Here is a 13,687-nt window from a genome sequence, read left to right as displayed (position 1 = left end):
CAATGTCGGTGATGTAATTAACTACATAAATTATGCAGTGAATGAACTGCAGTGGAATGAAAACAGTACTGCCAACAAAGTTTGCAGGGTGGAACAGAAAACAATGCCTTCTTACAACTCTTAGGCCCTTATTTGCTCCTGTGACAGCTGCCTCTCTCCAACTTTACACCTCCTCTAGATGCTGACAACCAATAGACCAACTTAATGCCAAGGTGTCTCACCCACCATCTCTCCTTCCCATCGTCTCTGTTCTTTCCCTTTGTAATTGTCTACAAAGGCAGAAACTCCAGACTCACAAACAGAGCAAAACATACCCTACTCCGTTGCAAACCCCTCTATTTAATTTCCCCTCCTTCTTTGTTTGTTTTTGAGCGATTTTTCTGACAACAATAATCCCCTTTTAAATGCTGGTTCCGCCAGTCACATAATGGACCTTCCCTTCTGTTATTTGACCGGCAGAGCTGGTAATGAGTGTTTAATTATAGTTTATACAGCCCACTTTGGTCTGAGTGGGAAAAGCTGCTTTGTTACAGTCAATGAAGTATTTAAAGCTACGTCCAAGGTAGGGACGGGTTTATTAAACACTTGGGTAAGCAATAATAAACTAACATTGATCGAGCAACTTGATAGCTTTCTTTTATGTGCTCGAGGAAGCGGGGGGGGGGTCAGATCCAGGTAGAAGAATTTAAAGTAACTTGGCACAGGGAAAAGAATGTGTTCACATGGCTGCTTCAGGAGGCAACATTGTTTGATGTAACCCAATCTTCCACTTGTATAAAAAAGAAAGTTGCTTTGCCACCATCACCACCAATGGGCAGGCTGGTGGGATCCTTTGTAAAAGGGGAGAGGACAGATTCATGGAGAATGAAGCTATTAACAGCCACTATGCTTCTGAGCACCAGCTGCTCTTGTGCTCAGGTCCAGGTCCATCTGGGTGGCCACTGTGAGAACAGGATGCTGGCGTAGATGGGCCACTGGCCGGGCACAGCAGAACTCTTCTTCTGTTCTTATGAGGAGGAAGACAGTCCCTTCTCCAAGTCACTACACCAGCCGTTGGTACCCTGCTGTCCTCCAGTAGTTTTGGACTGGTGGGCAATGGGAGTTTTGTTCCAAAACATCTGGAGGGCTCCAGGATCTTGGTAGTCTACTGTAGTCCTTGAATATGAATTATGTCTCAAATGTTTGATATACTTTTACATTGTTATTTTAAACTGAACTGATGATGTTAAGAAATGGCAGGCTTTAAAAAACAAAAACTTGCTCTGTTTCAGTTGAGTTCTCGCAAACTGATGCAGACATATTGCTGTCAGCGGTTACATGTTACACTGCAATGCTATATCGCTGCATCTTGGGGAAATGGAATTTGCACCGCATGCCTGCTGCAGGAACCTTGGATGAATTTTCTATTGTCCGCTATCATTTATATCTAATATGAAGCATTCTACACAGCTCATCTTTAATCCCCATGCTTGTTAAGGAGCTTAAGGAGTAAAAATCAGTTGATTTCAGGGTATTTTGGAGTTCAAGGTCAATATGATTATGTCCTCTTTCTCCTTCTCTCCCCCCCTCTTTATTTAAAGGCACGGTCTCATCACAGTTTCCAAAGTTCAATTTCTTTTTCGGTCCCCTAATTAAAAGCTGTCCAGGAGTATATCAGGAGGCTTTTATATGTGAGATCAACCCCTTGCCCTGGGACCAATTATAGAAAAATAGCTTTACACATTTTACTGTTTGAATATCTGATGTTCATACATGCTGTCATGTTTTATGGTGAAGGCATGATAAGAAGCATACCATTATCAGCCCAGGACACAACAGCATTCTCACAGCATTAAAGCCCAGAATGGAAACATCAGATATTATTATTATATATTTATTTAAAACCCAACTTTTCCCCCTGACAGGTACTCAAGGCGGATTACATATAAAATAGGAATAGCTAAAAATATGGGGGGGGGGGAGAGCAATAATTTAACAATGATTAATCATTAATAGAAAAATACAATTAAAAAATCACAGCACCAACCAACCCTTTCCTTAAAAACAGTCCGTTCCCAAAAGCCTGTTGGAACAAAAAAGTCTTCATATTTTCGATGGAAGGACAAGAAGGAGGGAGCCAGTCTAATTTCCCTAGGAAGGGAGTTCCAAAGACTGGGAGCAGGTGCCAAGAAGGTTCTCTCCTGCATCACTACTAAGTGTCCTGAGAGGGTGGCGGGACAAGAGAAGGATAACAGACAGCCCACAAACAGTTGGGGTGGACCAGCTTGAGAAAAAGTTGGGGTGGACCAGGTTTTGGGGTTGGTCCCCTTATAGCAAAAGCTGCAACTGAGGATCCCTAATTGATCACTGGTAGGGGCTGCTATGATCCTTCAGCCCCTGAGCTGGACATCTGGATAGGAAGTGCTGCCCTCTGAGATTCCTTAAGGGGATCACCCATGGAATGGGTCAGGAGGGGCCCTACCCCACCTGTTTCCCTGTAAAGACCCAACCCAATGCCTCTTCCTCCCCTAGCATTGGTGACCCATGTCAACTTGCCCCCAGACCCATTATACCTGCAAGCATTCCATCAAGCCATTATTAATGTCCACCTGTTGTTCCACAGTCACCAGTTGTGACTGTTGCTAGTCACTGATGAATGTACTCAGTCTGGCCTGCACACTTCCATCTTTGTGTGTAATCTTTGGGTGCTGAATCACCCAACTGTCATGTGTCTGCACATTTCACCAGATCACCTTGTTAACTTTTTCCCAAGGTCCATTTACCTGGGCAGGGTCTGTCTGTGGCCCTTTTTCCAAAGTTGCCTCTCAAGGAGCTCCAACCAGACAATTAACATTTGACGGTACTTCATAGCTGTCAAGTGTCGCTTATTTGAAGGGACAGTCCCTTATTCCAGTGCCATGTCCCACTGCTGTCCCTTATTGATGGATGTCCCTTAAATGATGTCCCTTAAATTTCAAAGGAAGCAGCTCCTCTCCCTCCCTCCCTGCCGGCCAGGGAGGAGGGAGGCTCCAGCTGTGTTACTTGGCTGTGTTGCTCACCCAATAAGAAGTCTAAGAACGACTGGTGGGTGAAGCTTGCATGCCTTGTGTGTGGCTAGTTAATGCAAGCTGAGGGGGTTTTTGAATGCTGGATGCCATTTTGTTGCACGTGCTGCTGCAAACTTTGCAGTGCAAAGCCAGGCCGGGGAGCCATCTTAAGTTGAGGCTGCATAGGCCTTGTGGTGCATGTGATTCAGATTCTATTCAGTTGAACCTCTGGTTGCAAAGTTGGTTGGACAGTGTTCTCGAAGCTACCAGCATGAGTTTGACCAGACTGCAGGAGGACAGGAAGACTGGAGTGCCTGGAACAGGTGAGGCTGCAGGTCCCTTATTTTGGCTGCTGGTCCCTTATTTTCAAGGCTGCTGGTCCCTTATTTTCAAATCTGTAAGTTGACAGCTATGCGGTACTTTGAAAGCAAAGCATTCAGTTCGGCAACAGCTGTTGGACAGAGGTGAATTCATTTCCTCTTGCCAAACTCATTGTCTCTGCGTTGTATGACAAACACACCTTGAGGTCCCGAAGATGCAAACTGAGATGTCACCAAGGGCTTGAAGATGTCCCACATCATGGCCCTCTGTCCCAACCAGGAAATGTGCATTTTGTCACCCAGATGGAGGTGGGCTCTCCTGTCAGATGGTGCAGCATGCTGATAATAATAATAATAATAATAATAATAATAATAATAATAATAACAATAATAATAATAATAATAAATTTTATTTATATCCCGCCCTCCCCAGCCAAAGCTGGGCTCAGGGCGGCTAACAACAATCAAAATAATCCAACATTCTAAAACATTCATTATAAAATTAATTAAATCAAATTAAAATCAAATTAATGGCAACCATCAAGCAAAATTTTGTGCAGATTGCCAGAGGAGGGGGTCAGGCTGCGCCCTGACAAAAGGCCTGGTGGAACAGCTCTGTCTTGCAGGCCCTGCGGAAGGATGTCAGGTCCTGCAGGGCCCTAGTCTCTTGTGACAGAGCGTTCCACCAGATTGGAGCCGCAGCCGAGAAAGCCCTGGCTCTAGTTGAGGCCAACCTAACCTCTCTGTGGCCTGGGATCTTTAGGGTGTTTTTATTTGCAGACCGTAAATTTCTCTGTGGGACATACCAGGAGAGGCGGTCCCGTAGGTACGAGGGTCCTAGGCCGTATAGGGCTTTAAAGGTGAGCCCAGTTTGCCATTCTGTGCCCGCAAATCCACACAGCTCTGTAGTCAGGATCTGTAGGAGTTCAACAAAGAGAGATAAAACTAGGGGTTTGGTGTGGGTGAAAATATGCTCTATATCCTGCCAAGTCCCCATGCATGATGGCCTTAGTATTTAAAGATTTTTTTTTCCGGGGGGGGGAGAAATCGTGTCCTCCCTGAAAGAGGGCACGTGTTGCAGTGAGACCTGGAGACTGACCTCCTGATTGTGGGTGGGTATATTGGAGAGCCACAACACCCGATTGGTAGGTCCCTTGTTGCTGGGTTTAATCTGGCCAATGGGGTGCAGTCTAAATGGACCGAGGGACCTATATATACCTATGCACGTGACCCAGAGCTTCCTCTTTCGGCTTGTGCATTGGAACACCCGCCCACCTCTTCCTACTTTTAGGGCATTTTGTGATTGACTTTGATATGCCATCATGTGTCATCTGTCATTGGGACAGGGGCATGGCAGGAATTCCTCCCACTTGGCTGATTGGCTGTTGCCATTTGGGTTCCACCTGCCACACAGCACATCATCACAACTTGTAAGGTTGCGGATAGGCACTGGTTCAGGTGATAGGGACAGGAGAACAGTCTCGCCATCCCTATGTGAGGGGTATTCCGTTAAAGGAATCCAGGGACTCAACTTGGTTTGGTCAACCCCTGAGAGGGGGTTGTGCCTGTGCTTGAGTCCAGGGGAGCATCTGGGGAGTGAACAGAGTCTGTTCCTGGGCTTTTCACCTACCTCAGGTGTTCACCCTTGGCTGACCTATGCTGGAGCCCTGGGTCAGCGCTACCTGCAAGGGTCCAGGGAGCTAGTCGAACCAGAGCCTATACAACCACTCACTTTTCTGTAATCAATAAAGTTGTGGCTTAAATTCTGCCAAAAACCAAAACTAAAATTTGAGTCAAATGTGTGTTTATTTGGGAGGAAGGTATCTGGGTCTGAACAAGCAAAGGAAAAGTGGTCCATTCTCCTTAGTCACAGCAATCTGGGCTAAGGAGCAAAATTTAAGAGTATTAAATGGTCATTCCTAATTATTCTATTAGTATCATCCAAATCTTTATTTCTCTTGCTGTATCATTATCTATACTAATATTGTTACGATTACAAATGATGAAGTGCTATCCAAACGCAAAATAACATGGAAAATATAGAACATGATCACCCCAAAGGTTTAGCCCTTTTCAGTCTGATTTATTTTAATGAGAGATAAGCATGTGCTTAATTCTCTCCCCTTTCAATCAAGGCTACTTAAAATTACTTTAACTTTAGCTGAATAGTTGTGTCTCTGCTTAGCACATGTCCTTAGATGAAAAAAAAATCATGCATTTCTAACTCTGCTGTGCTTGAGGAGACTTTAAAAATACATTTTACGTGATATTCAAAATGCCATTTCATTCTATATTTCTGTTACTATCCCCAATGAATTGACTTAATCATGGCGGGTGTTTGTTTGGGGTATGTAGGCAGGAAAGCATGTGCCAATGAAAGAAAAGTAGACAAAGAAAAATAGAAGACTTGAGATAATTTTAACTATGGGGATGGATTGGTATATTTATGTAGAGTATTTTTAGCAGTTCATCATAATCATCCCATTTCTGCATATTGCATGTTGCAAATTACAGAAATGTAATAGAACTACCATCCCCTCTAATAGCGATCTTTGGTCGCTAAGTTCCTACCAGTTTGGAAGCAAAATGGGGCTAACCATAGCAATGCAGGAATAGCTATTTTCATTGCATTGAAACAGACGGGGATGTAATGTATGCATTATGAATTAAATATCTGGCAAATGTCCCCTTTAAAAGAAACAGGTATGGAGAGCTCACTCAGAGATGTGGCCTGGCAGGATCAGTTGGTGAATATCTGAGCATGAGCAGGTGCCAAGAAAGGGAAAATTAGAGTGTTGGTGACTCAGACTCAAGGCTTGAAATACACGTGGGGATTATGAACAGGCTAGATTTCTATTATGCCAGGTAGCTGCAAGTTTTACCAATATTGCTAATTTGATCCACTTTTTTTTATTCTCTGCCAACCCATATATTCTCCCAGGAACCCAAGTCTGCATAGGTAGTTCTATCCCTGCTCTGTCTCCCAGTCTATGAGGCAGAATAGGCCAGTCACTATCTCTCAGCCTAAAGTCACACAATGAGCTTCAGGAATGGATGAGGTTTTGAACCTGGGACTTCCCAGTCCTCTTTCAACACTTCCAATATTGGAAAGCATTCCAGGTGTGCTCTGGTGGTGCAAACATAACACAGAGCAGGTCTTTAATCAACTTACAATCAAGTTTAAAGACTTTTCAGATTCCATTAAATGCCTGGGTAGAGAGGAAAATCCTAAACTGGTGCCAAAAGGATGTCAGTGTCCACACCAGGTGGACCTCACTGAGAACTAGGGGTGCAAGAAGGCAGCTGTTTCTGTCCATACCTGTATTAATCACATTCTGGGCCGTTTCCATTCCACATTGTCCACCAAATACTATATAATTTGTCTTGCTGCCCACTATTTAACTTGGATCAAGTAAGATGAAAACAAAGTAAAAACAATATAATCTCATTCATTCGCAGATTTAAAAACAGGAATATGAATACCATATTTGCTTGGCTGATTGCTATTCCTGTGGCCATTTTAGCTTCCTTTTCCTTTTCCATCAGGATTTTGTCCCTATCAGGACAGCTCTGTCAGAGGCAGGATGTTGAGGATTGCAGGTGGGGGATAATAATCTTTGAGAAAGCTGTCTGTAATCTTTGAGAAGCCTTGGAGAACAGGTGAGGTCCCTGCAGGCTGAAGGTGGACAAATGTTGTTCCCAGCTTCATAAAGTGGGGAGAAGAGGTCAGTTTAGGTCAATATCAGGAAAGGTCCTAGAACACATAATTAAACTAATGCATGATCACTTAGAAAAGGATGCTGTGATTACTAAGAGCCACCACGGGTTCCTAAAAAAAAAAGTCATGCCAGAGTAATCTTATTTATTTCCTTTTATATATATATATAATGTTACAAGCTTCGTGGCTCAGGGGGATGCTGTGGATGCAACATATCCGGATTTCAGTAAGGCCTTTGATAAAGTGGACTGCCTGGGAAGGTGATGGTTTTTCCTTCACTGGAGAACTTTAAACAGAGGTTAGATGACCATCTGTCAGAAATTCTTCACCTGTGATTTCTGCATGGCAGGGGGTTGGACTAGATGACCCTTGGGATCCCTTGCAACTCTATAATTCAGTGATTCTATCAGAGTGCTGTTGTGCTCAGCTTTTGCTTTTGGACTTTCCATAGGTTTCTGGTCGGCCACTGTGAGAACAAGATGTTGAGTGAAACGGACCATTGTTCCGATCCAGCAGGGCTTATGTTCACAGGCCAACAACCCAAAAAGACTCTCTCTGTTGTTGCTACACTATGCTTTGATTAAGTTCAAACTCTTAAACTGTAATTCTTTGATTATTGTGTTTTGTAATGTTAGCGGCTCTAAGGGGTTTCAGAAAAGCAGGCTCATCATCATCATTGAAAGCAGAGGCATGATACTGTCATGGCAATGCACTTTTAAGCTGATCTCAGCAGGAGGGATTTCAGCACATGCTTAACCCTTCCAGTGACATTAAAGAGTCTTTGAAGTCCTTAAATCTGGCTGGGTCCTGCCCTAAGTCTCCCCTGTTGCATTTACAGGTCATTTTCATCATTCCAACAGTAGGAAAGTGAAGCCCTTTTTTTGTTTTAAGGAGTTTATAAATTATGGAAAACAAGTTGACAGCTTGTCCTTATAAATATGAAGATTGCCTTCCGTACCCTCATGAATCTGAAAAGTCACTGCTTAAAAAAAAAAAAGCGCAAAACTACTGATTCAGCAAACTGAATGAAACTAAGCATTCCCTGGGTAAGTTTTGCTGACCAGGGAATACTCCAGCAATTTAATTTTTTCTTTTTCTTTTTTGGTGGTCCAACATTTGCTGTGCTTTTCCCCCCTCTTCCAAATATTATTATGTTTACAGAAAGAGTCCTCATTTCCCGCAGAAAGGTCCCATTATTGACAATATGAATATAACAGTGAAATATACTCCAATACCTGAATATGCTTAGAGAATCCAGTTACAGTCCCAGTGGAATGTTCCTTATTTGCTGCTAGCAAAGAAAGCTCTGGGGTGCTCCACATTTTCTGCTTATGCTTCCGACCTTACCATGATAGAGAAAATGCACAGAAAATTTAATCTGATGCCACCATTACTCCACAATTCAACACATGGAAGATATAGCTCCTAAGGGCTCATTCCATGGTAGGAACAGAGGAAGCTGTCTTAGACAAAGTCAACCCATCTAGCTCAGCACTGACAACCCCAGATGGCAGCAGTTCTCTGGGGGTTCAGACAGGAATCTTGCCAGTTCTACTTGGGGATTAATCTTTAGGCCTTCTGCATGCAGGTGCTCGACCACAAAGCAAGGAAGCTTCTTCTCATCAAGGAACATAAAAAGAGCATGTTGGGTCAAACCAATGACCCATCTAGTCCAGCATCCTGTTCTCTCAGTGGCTGACCAGATGTCAGTGAGAAGGCTGCAAAGCAGGAGCTGAACATAAGAGCATTCTCCCTGTTCTACAGTTGCCAGCAACTGGCATTCAGAAGCACACTGTGGAGGCAGAACATAGCCTCCATTGTGGCTGGCAGCAATTTACAGACTTATTCTCTATGAATATGTCTAATCATTTCTTATAGCCTTTTAAATTTGGGGGCCATCACTGCCTCCTGCAGGAGTGCTCCACAGAATGACTATGTAGTACATGAAGAAGTTCATTTTTATATGTCCTGAATCTTTTAATGTTCTGCTTTATTGGACGTCCATGAGATCTAGTGTTGTGAGAGAGGGAGAAAAGCTTTTCTCGATCCACTTTCTCCATGCCATGCATAAATTTAGATGAACATGCCTCCTCTTACTCGCCTTTTCCTTAAACGACAAAGTCCCCAAACTGTTCCTCATAGGGGAATCGCTCCATCCCTTTGATCAAGGCTTTGACCACCATTTCATCTCCCCATTACTTCTCAGAAGTCCTCCATTATTTTCACTCATTATACAGTGGATGTAGAACATATCCATCAGGTTTAGTGGCCACTGATAAGCCACATCCTCCATGAATTTACGGAATCCTTTTACTTGTATAATTTGGGGAATTTGAAGTTTAATTTGGGGAATTTGAAGTGACAGTTCTCTGTTGCTGAGATTCCAGAGATGAGTGTCAGTTTGCCTCCAAAGGTTGAATGGAAATGGTAGAGTGGCAGGAGGCAACAAGTGGAAGTGGATAAGCGTTCTTCTGCCCCTCTCAATTTGCTTTTGAAACCCAATGCCTCATGGTAGGGCTGGCCTTGATTGTCATTTCATTTTCCTCTCCCAATTCTTCTCCTCCAAAAGTCCTCTGTATTTGTTCTGATTGCAGAATCTTGAAGATTCTGGTTGCAGAAATTATACTATTGGGTGGATCCCACCATGTGCAGTTCTCATATATAGAGGGAGTGAATGAAAGAACAAGGTGTTTGGGAAGTGTTTTTCCCCAAAACATAAACACCCCATCCTGCTCTTGGGTATTTAATCACCCACTACTTTCAATTAAGTGCTTCCCACTGAAAGAGGGTGGGAAAGACTGTGAAGGAAATTGATTTCCTCCTAGCTAATGCATCTTTCCCAGTCTCTGGCCCACCCTTATAAGCTCCCCATTCCTTTCAGAAGGACACAGATTAGAAAGTCACTTGGTCAAGGGGCAGCAGAGGGCACTCCAGGCCAGAGCAGGTTAAGTTGTGGTCACTTTATCTCTTGTTGTTGACGCAAAGCCCCGAGGCCACGGCCTGAGGTTTTCCGGCAAAAAAAAAAAAAGTGTTTACAAGCAGGTCAAGGACTTGTTAGCAGATAACCATTAGCAAAACAACTTTGCTATTGACAAAAGCAGCAAAGAAAGGTATGTTTGCAGATGCAATCCTTCCTTTCTAGGACAATAAGGTTAAATCAAAATGGCATTTCTGAGGGTCTGCTTACAAGAGCTTCCTTTCCCCTGCTCCCCTTGAGCTTTTAAGAAGTTGTCCTGCCCTCTCTCTCTGTCTCAAAAAAAGAGCAAGCTACTATGCACTTGTGCACTAAACTTTTTAGAAACTTAGAACTAAATCAATTCTGGGATTTACTGCTGGTCAGACAGTAGCCAGGGCTTGTTAATGTCTCTTAGCTTTAGACTCTGCTTTCTAATTAGAAAGATGCCCCCCTCCTTCCTTTCCCAACCCATAGCTCATGAAAACGTTTGGCTCTGAGTGAACCTCACCTGGTGTTAGCTTTCATGATTGCCTTCTGAGCACGCCTCCCCCCCCCCAGCCCAAAATCCAGAGCAGGTTCATCAAAAGGTTCCCTGAAAAGTTCAGGAGTCGTTCAAGCAAGCCCAAGCCAATTTATGGTTTTGTACGCCAGCAGCTGGGATTCAAAACCAGGGCAAGCTCACCAGACCAAATGAGGCTTTGCCTTCAAATGACACATCTGTTCAAAAGCCAACTAGCCTGGAATTTGCAAAAATGTACTGGGTTTTACACAGGCTTTTTTCCTAGCAAAAGAATTGTTTTGATCTGCCCATCTATCCATCGATCTATTCATCTGTCTCATTCCTTCTAACTAGGACAGGCCAACCCAATTTCACACTCCTGAATGCAAATCCCAGTCAGAATGTGCACTCCTCTGAATTTTTCAATGTACTATTCATGTGCAAAAAATGCACACAAAATGTATACTTTCTGTGAACAACTAACACAACAGCCGTACTTTGCAGGCAAATGAATCGAAAAACATTGAAAAGTATGCAATACATATGCATTTATGTATGTATGTATGTGTGCACAAAATACATGGGAAAGCACTGAGTGCAAGGAGATTGAACAATCTATGACAGAGTGCCAGCAAGACTGAAACGCGGTGAAATTAACAGCTTTGCCCATCTTTACTGCTAATATTCCATGCAAAGACTTTTCTCACCCCCAAAACTATTCCCCACCCCCCAATCTAAATGAAGGAAAGGCTCTGTTTTGCTTATAAATTAACTACTAGCAGCCTTGTAAACAAGGCTGATCAGGAATTACGGGGAGGGGGGGACCAGTGCAGTTTAGAAAGGTACAATCTGTCATCTTGATTCAAAATGGTGTCCACTGGTTGCCAAACACAGAAGAAAACCTATTCCTTGATCTCAGGAACCATTACACAAAAAAATAGTTGTGCTATTGTAAGAGGTGTCTAAATGCATGCAGTTTTGAATAATTCAGTCCACCATTTTGAATCCGATTGTATCCAAACCCTGCTCCTTCATCACAGGAACCAGCATACAAAATTTGATTAACATTGGTACAGGTTTGATAGGTTCAGTCTGCCATCCTAATTCAAAATAGTGCCCAAAGGTATCCAATAACTTCTCCCCGATCTCAGGAAACATCACATCAAACTGGGTGAAGACATCTCCAAAGGTCTCCAGATGCATAGAAGAGACAAACAGCTTCCTAAAATACCTAGTAGAACTGTGGAATTGCAGATGATTTGGAAGTGATCCCAAAGGCCATTTATTCCACCCCTCGCAATCAGAAATCACAGCTAAATAATCCCTAACAGATGGCCATCCGAGTTCTGCTTAAAAGCCTCCAATGAAGGAAAGTCCACTACATTCCAAGGTAGTCTATCTCACTGTCAAACAGCTCTTGCCATCAGAAAATTCTTCCTAACATTTAGTCAGAATCTTCTTTTTTATAATTTGAATCCACTGTTTGGGTCCTCCCCTTTGGAGAAACACAAAATGAGCTTGCTCCATCTTCCATATGACAGCCTTTCAGAAATTTGAAGGTGGCTATCATATCACTTCTCAGTCTTCTCCAGGATACACATACCCAACTCCTTCAACCATTCCACATAAGGCTTGGTTTCCAGACCTTCAGTCAACTTGGCTGTCCTCCTCTGCATATGTTCCAGCTTGTCAATATCCTCCTTAATTGTGTCCAGTTCTGGACATTATACCTCTCTTGATGCAGTCTGGAATTGCGTTAGTTAGTTTCTTATTCAGTTTTTGCTGCTGCATAACACTGTCAACTCATGGTTGTTGTTGTTTTTTGAATATTTTATTAGTTGAATATAAGAACAACATATAATCAAATACAAGCAAGCAAATAAAGTATCCCCCTAGCCCCCCCAACAGCCCCAACTACGTCCAAGTAATTACATTAGTAATATAATCAAATAAAAATTTATTTCTACAGTTGCTGGTTTTAAAAAATATCATTCCACAGGATCCCATGTGTCTTAGGTGGTTTAAATTAATGTTCTTTCTTTAATGCATATGTGTCAACTCATGTTAAGCTTGTGGTCTACTAAGACCTCTAGATCCTTTTCACATGTACTGCTGTCAAACCAGGTGTTCCCCATCCTACATTTGTTCATCTGATTAGTCCTGCCTAAGTACCGAACCTTACATTTGTCCTTCGTGGAATTCATTTTGTTAGTTGCTAGATGGAATGGAATGGAATGAAATAGCCCTCCTTCACTGATTTGGAATGCAAGAAGGTGACTTTGCTAATAACGCTGGGAAAAAATATTGTTATCCTACAATATATTACCAAAATATACTTTGCCAACTGCAGTGTTTGGAATTGCACATTGTGGGTTGTATGGTGCCTTACTGCTCATGTGTCTGTGTTTACCCACATTTTTCTGTTTTGCTGGAATATCTAACACTATCACAAATCCAATACCCATCCATCTTTTCCTCCTAATTCTTCCCTCTTCCCCCAGTGTATGGACCTATAAAAACAGAGTTGTGCTCAATAAACTCTTCCTATTAAAGATGACAGGTTTTTTGGTTTTTTTAAACACACTTGATTTTTTTTGAAGAAAAAAAATGACTGTGATTCCGCGAGAAGTGGAAGAAGTTCCTCCAAGTTCCTTTCCAAGCTGTTAAAGATTAGCTTGATGTAGATAAGCCTATTCCCCAAACTCATTATCTGTCTTCAAAATGCACCTTAAGGACTACTTAATAAAGTCAAGGTTATGTGAAGAGTATTTCAGTGAAAACCAGTGAATGACTGTTAATAAATCTGCATTACAGATTGGAGATTTTGTCTCTGTCTTTCATCCCAGCGATAGATGATCCCTCTGTTCTCTCCCTCCCTTTCTTTCCTTCTTTTTTTTCCTTCTTCAATAAACACGTGTTGCTACTTTGCTAAGGTCACCAGTTTGAATCAGAGGCAGCTGCAGGAAAATAGGAAGAGCGTTTTCCAGCATGTTTACAATTACCGTGTTCAATGCATTGCAAAAATATTTCCACCACTCCCTGGAAGAAGGCTACAGAGGGTGGTGAGGTTGACCATTTGCTGTGGCCTCAAGTCCAATAAGGGGAGCATAGCCCTACCAGCACCATCATTTCTTCTTTTGCTCAAAAAGTTCAAGAAGATTTAAAGGT

Source organism: Podarcis vaucheri (assembly GCF_965113315.1).
Source record: "Podarcis vaucheri genome assembly, chromosome: 14".
Taxonomy (NCBI): Eukaryota; Metazoa; Chordata; class Lepidosauria; order Squamata; family Lacertidae; genus Podarcis; species Podarcis vaucheri.
This window is presented reverse-complemented; position numbering follows the sequence as displayed.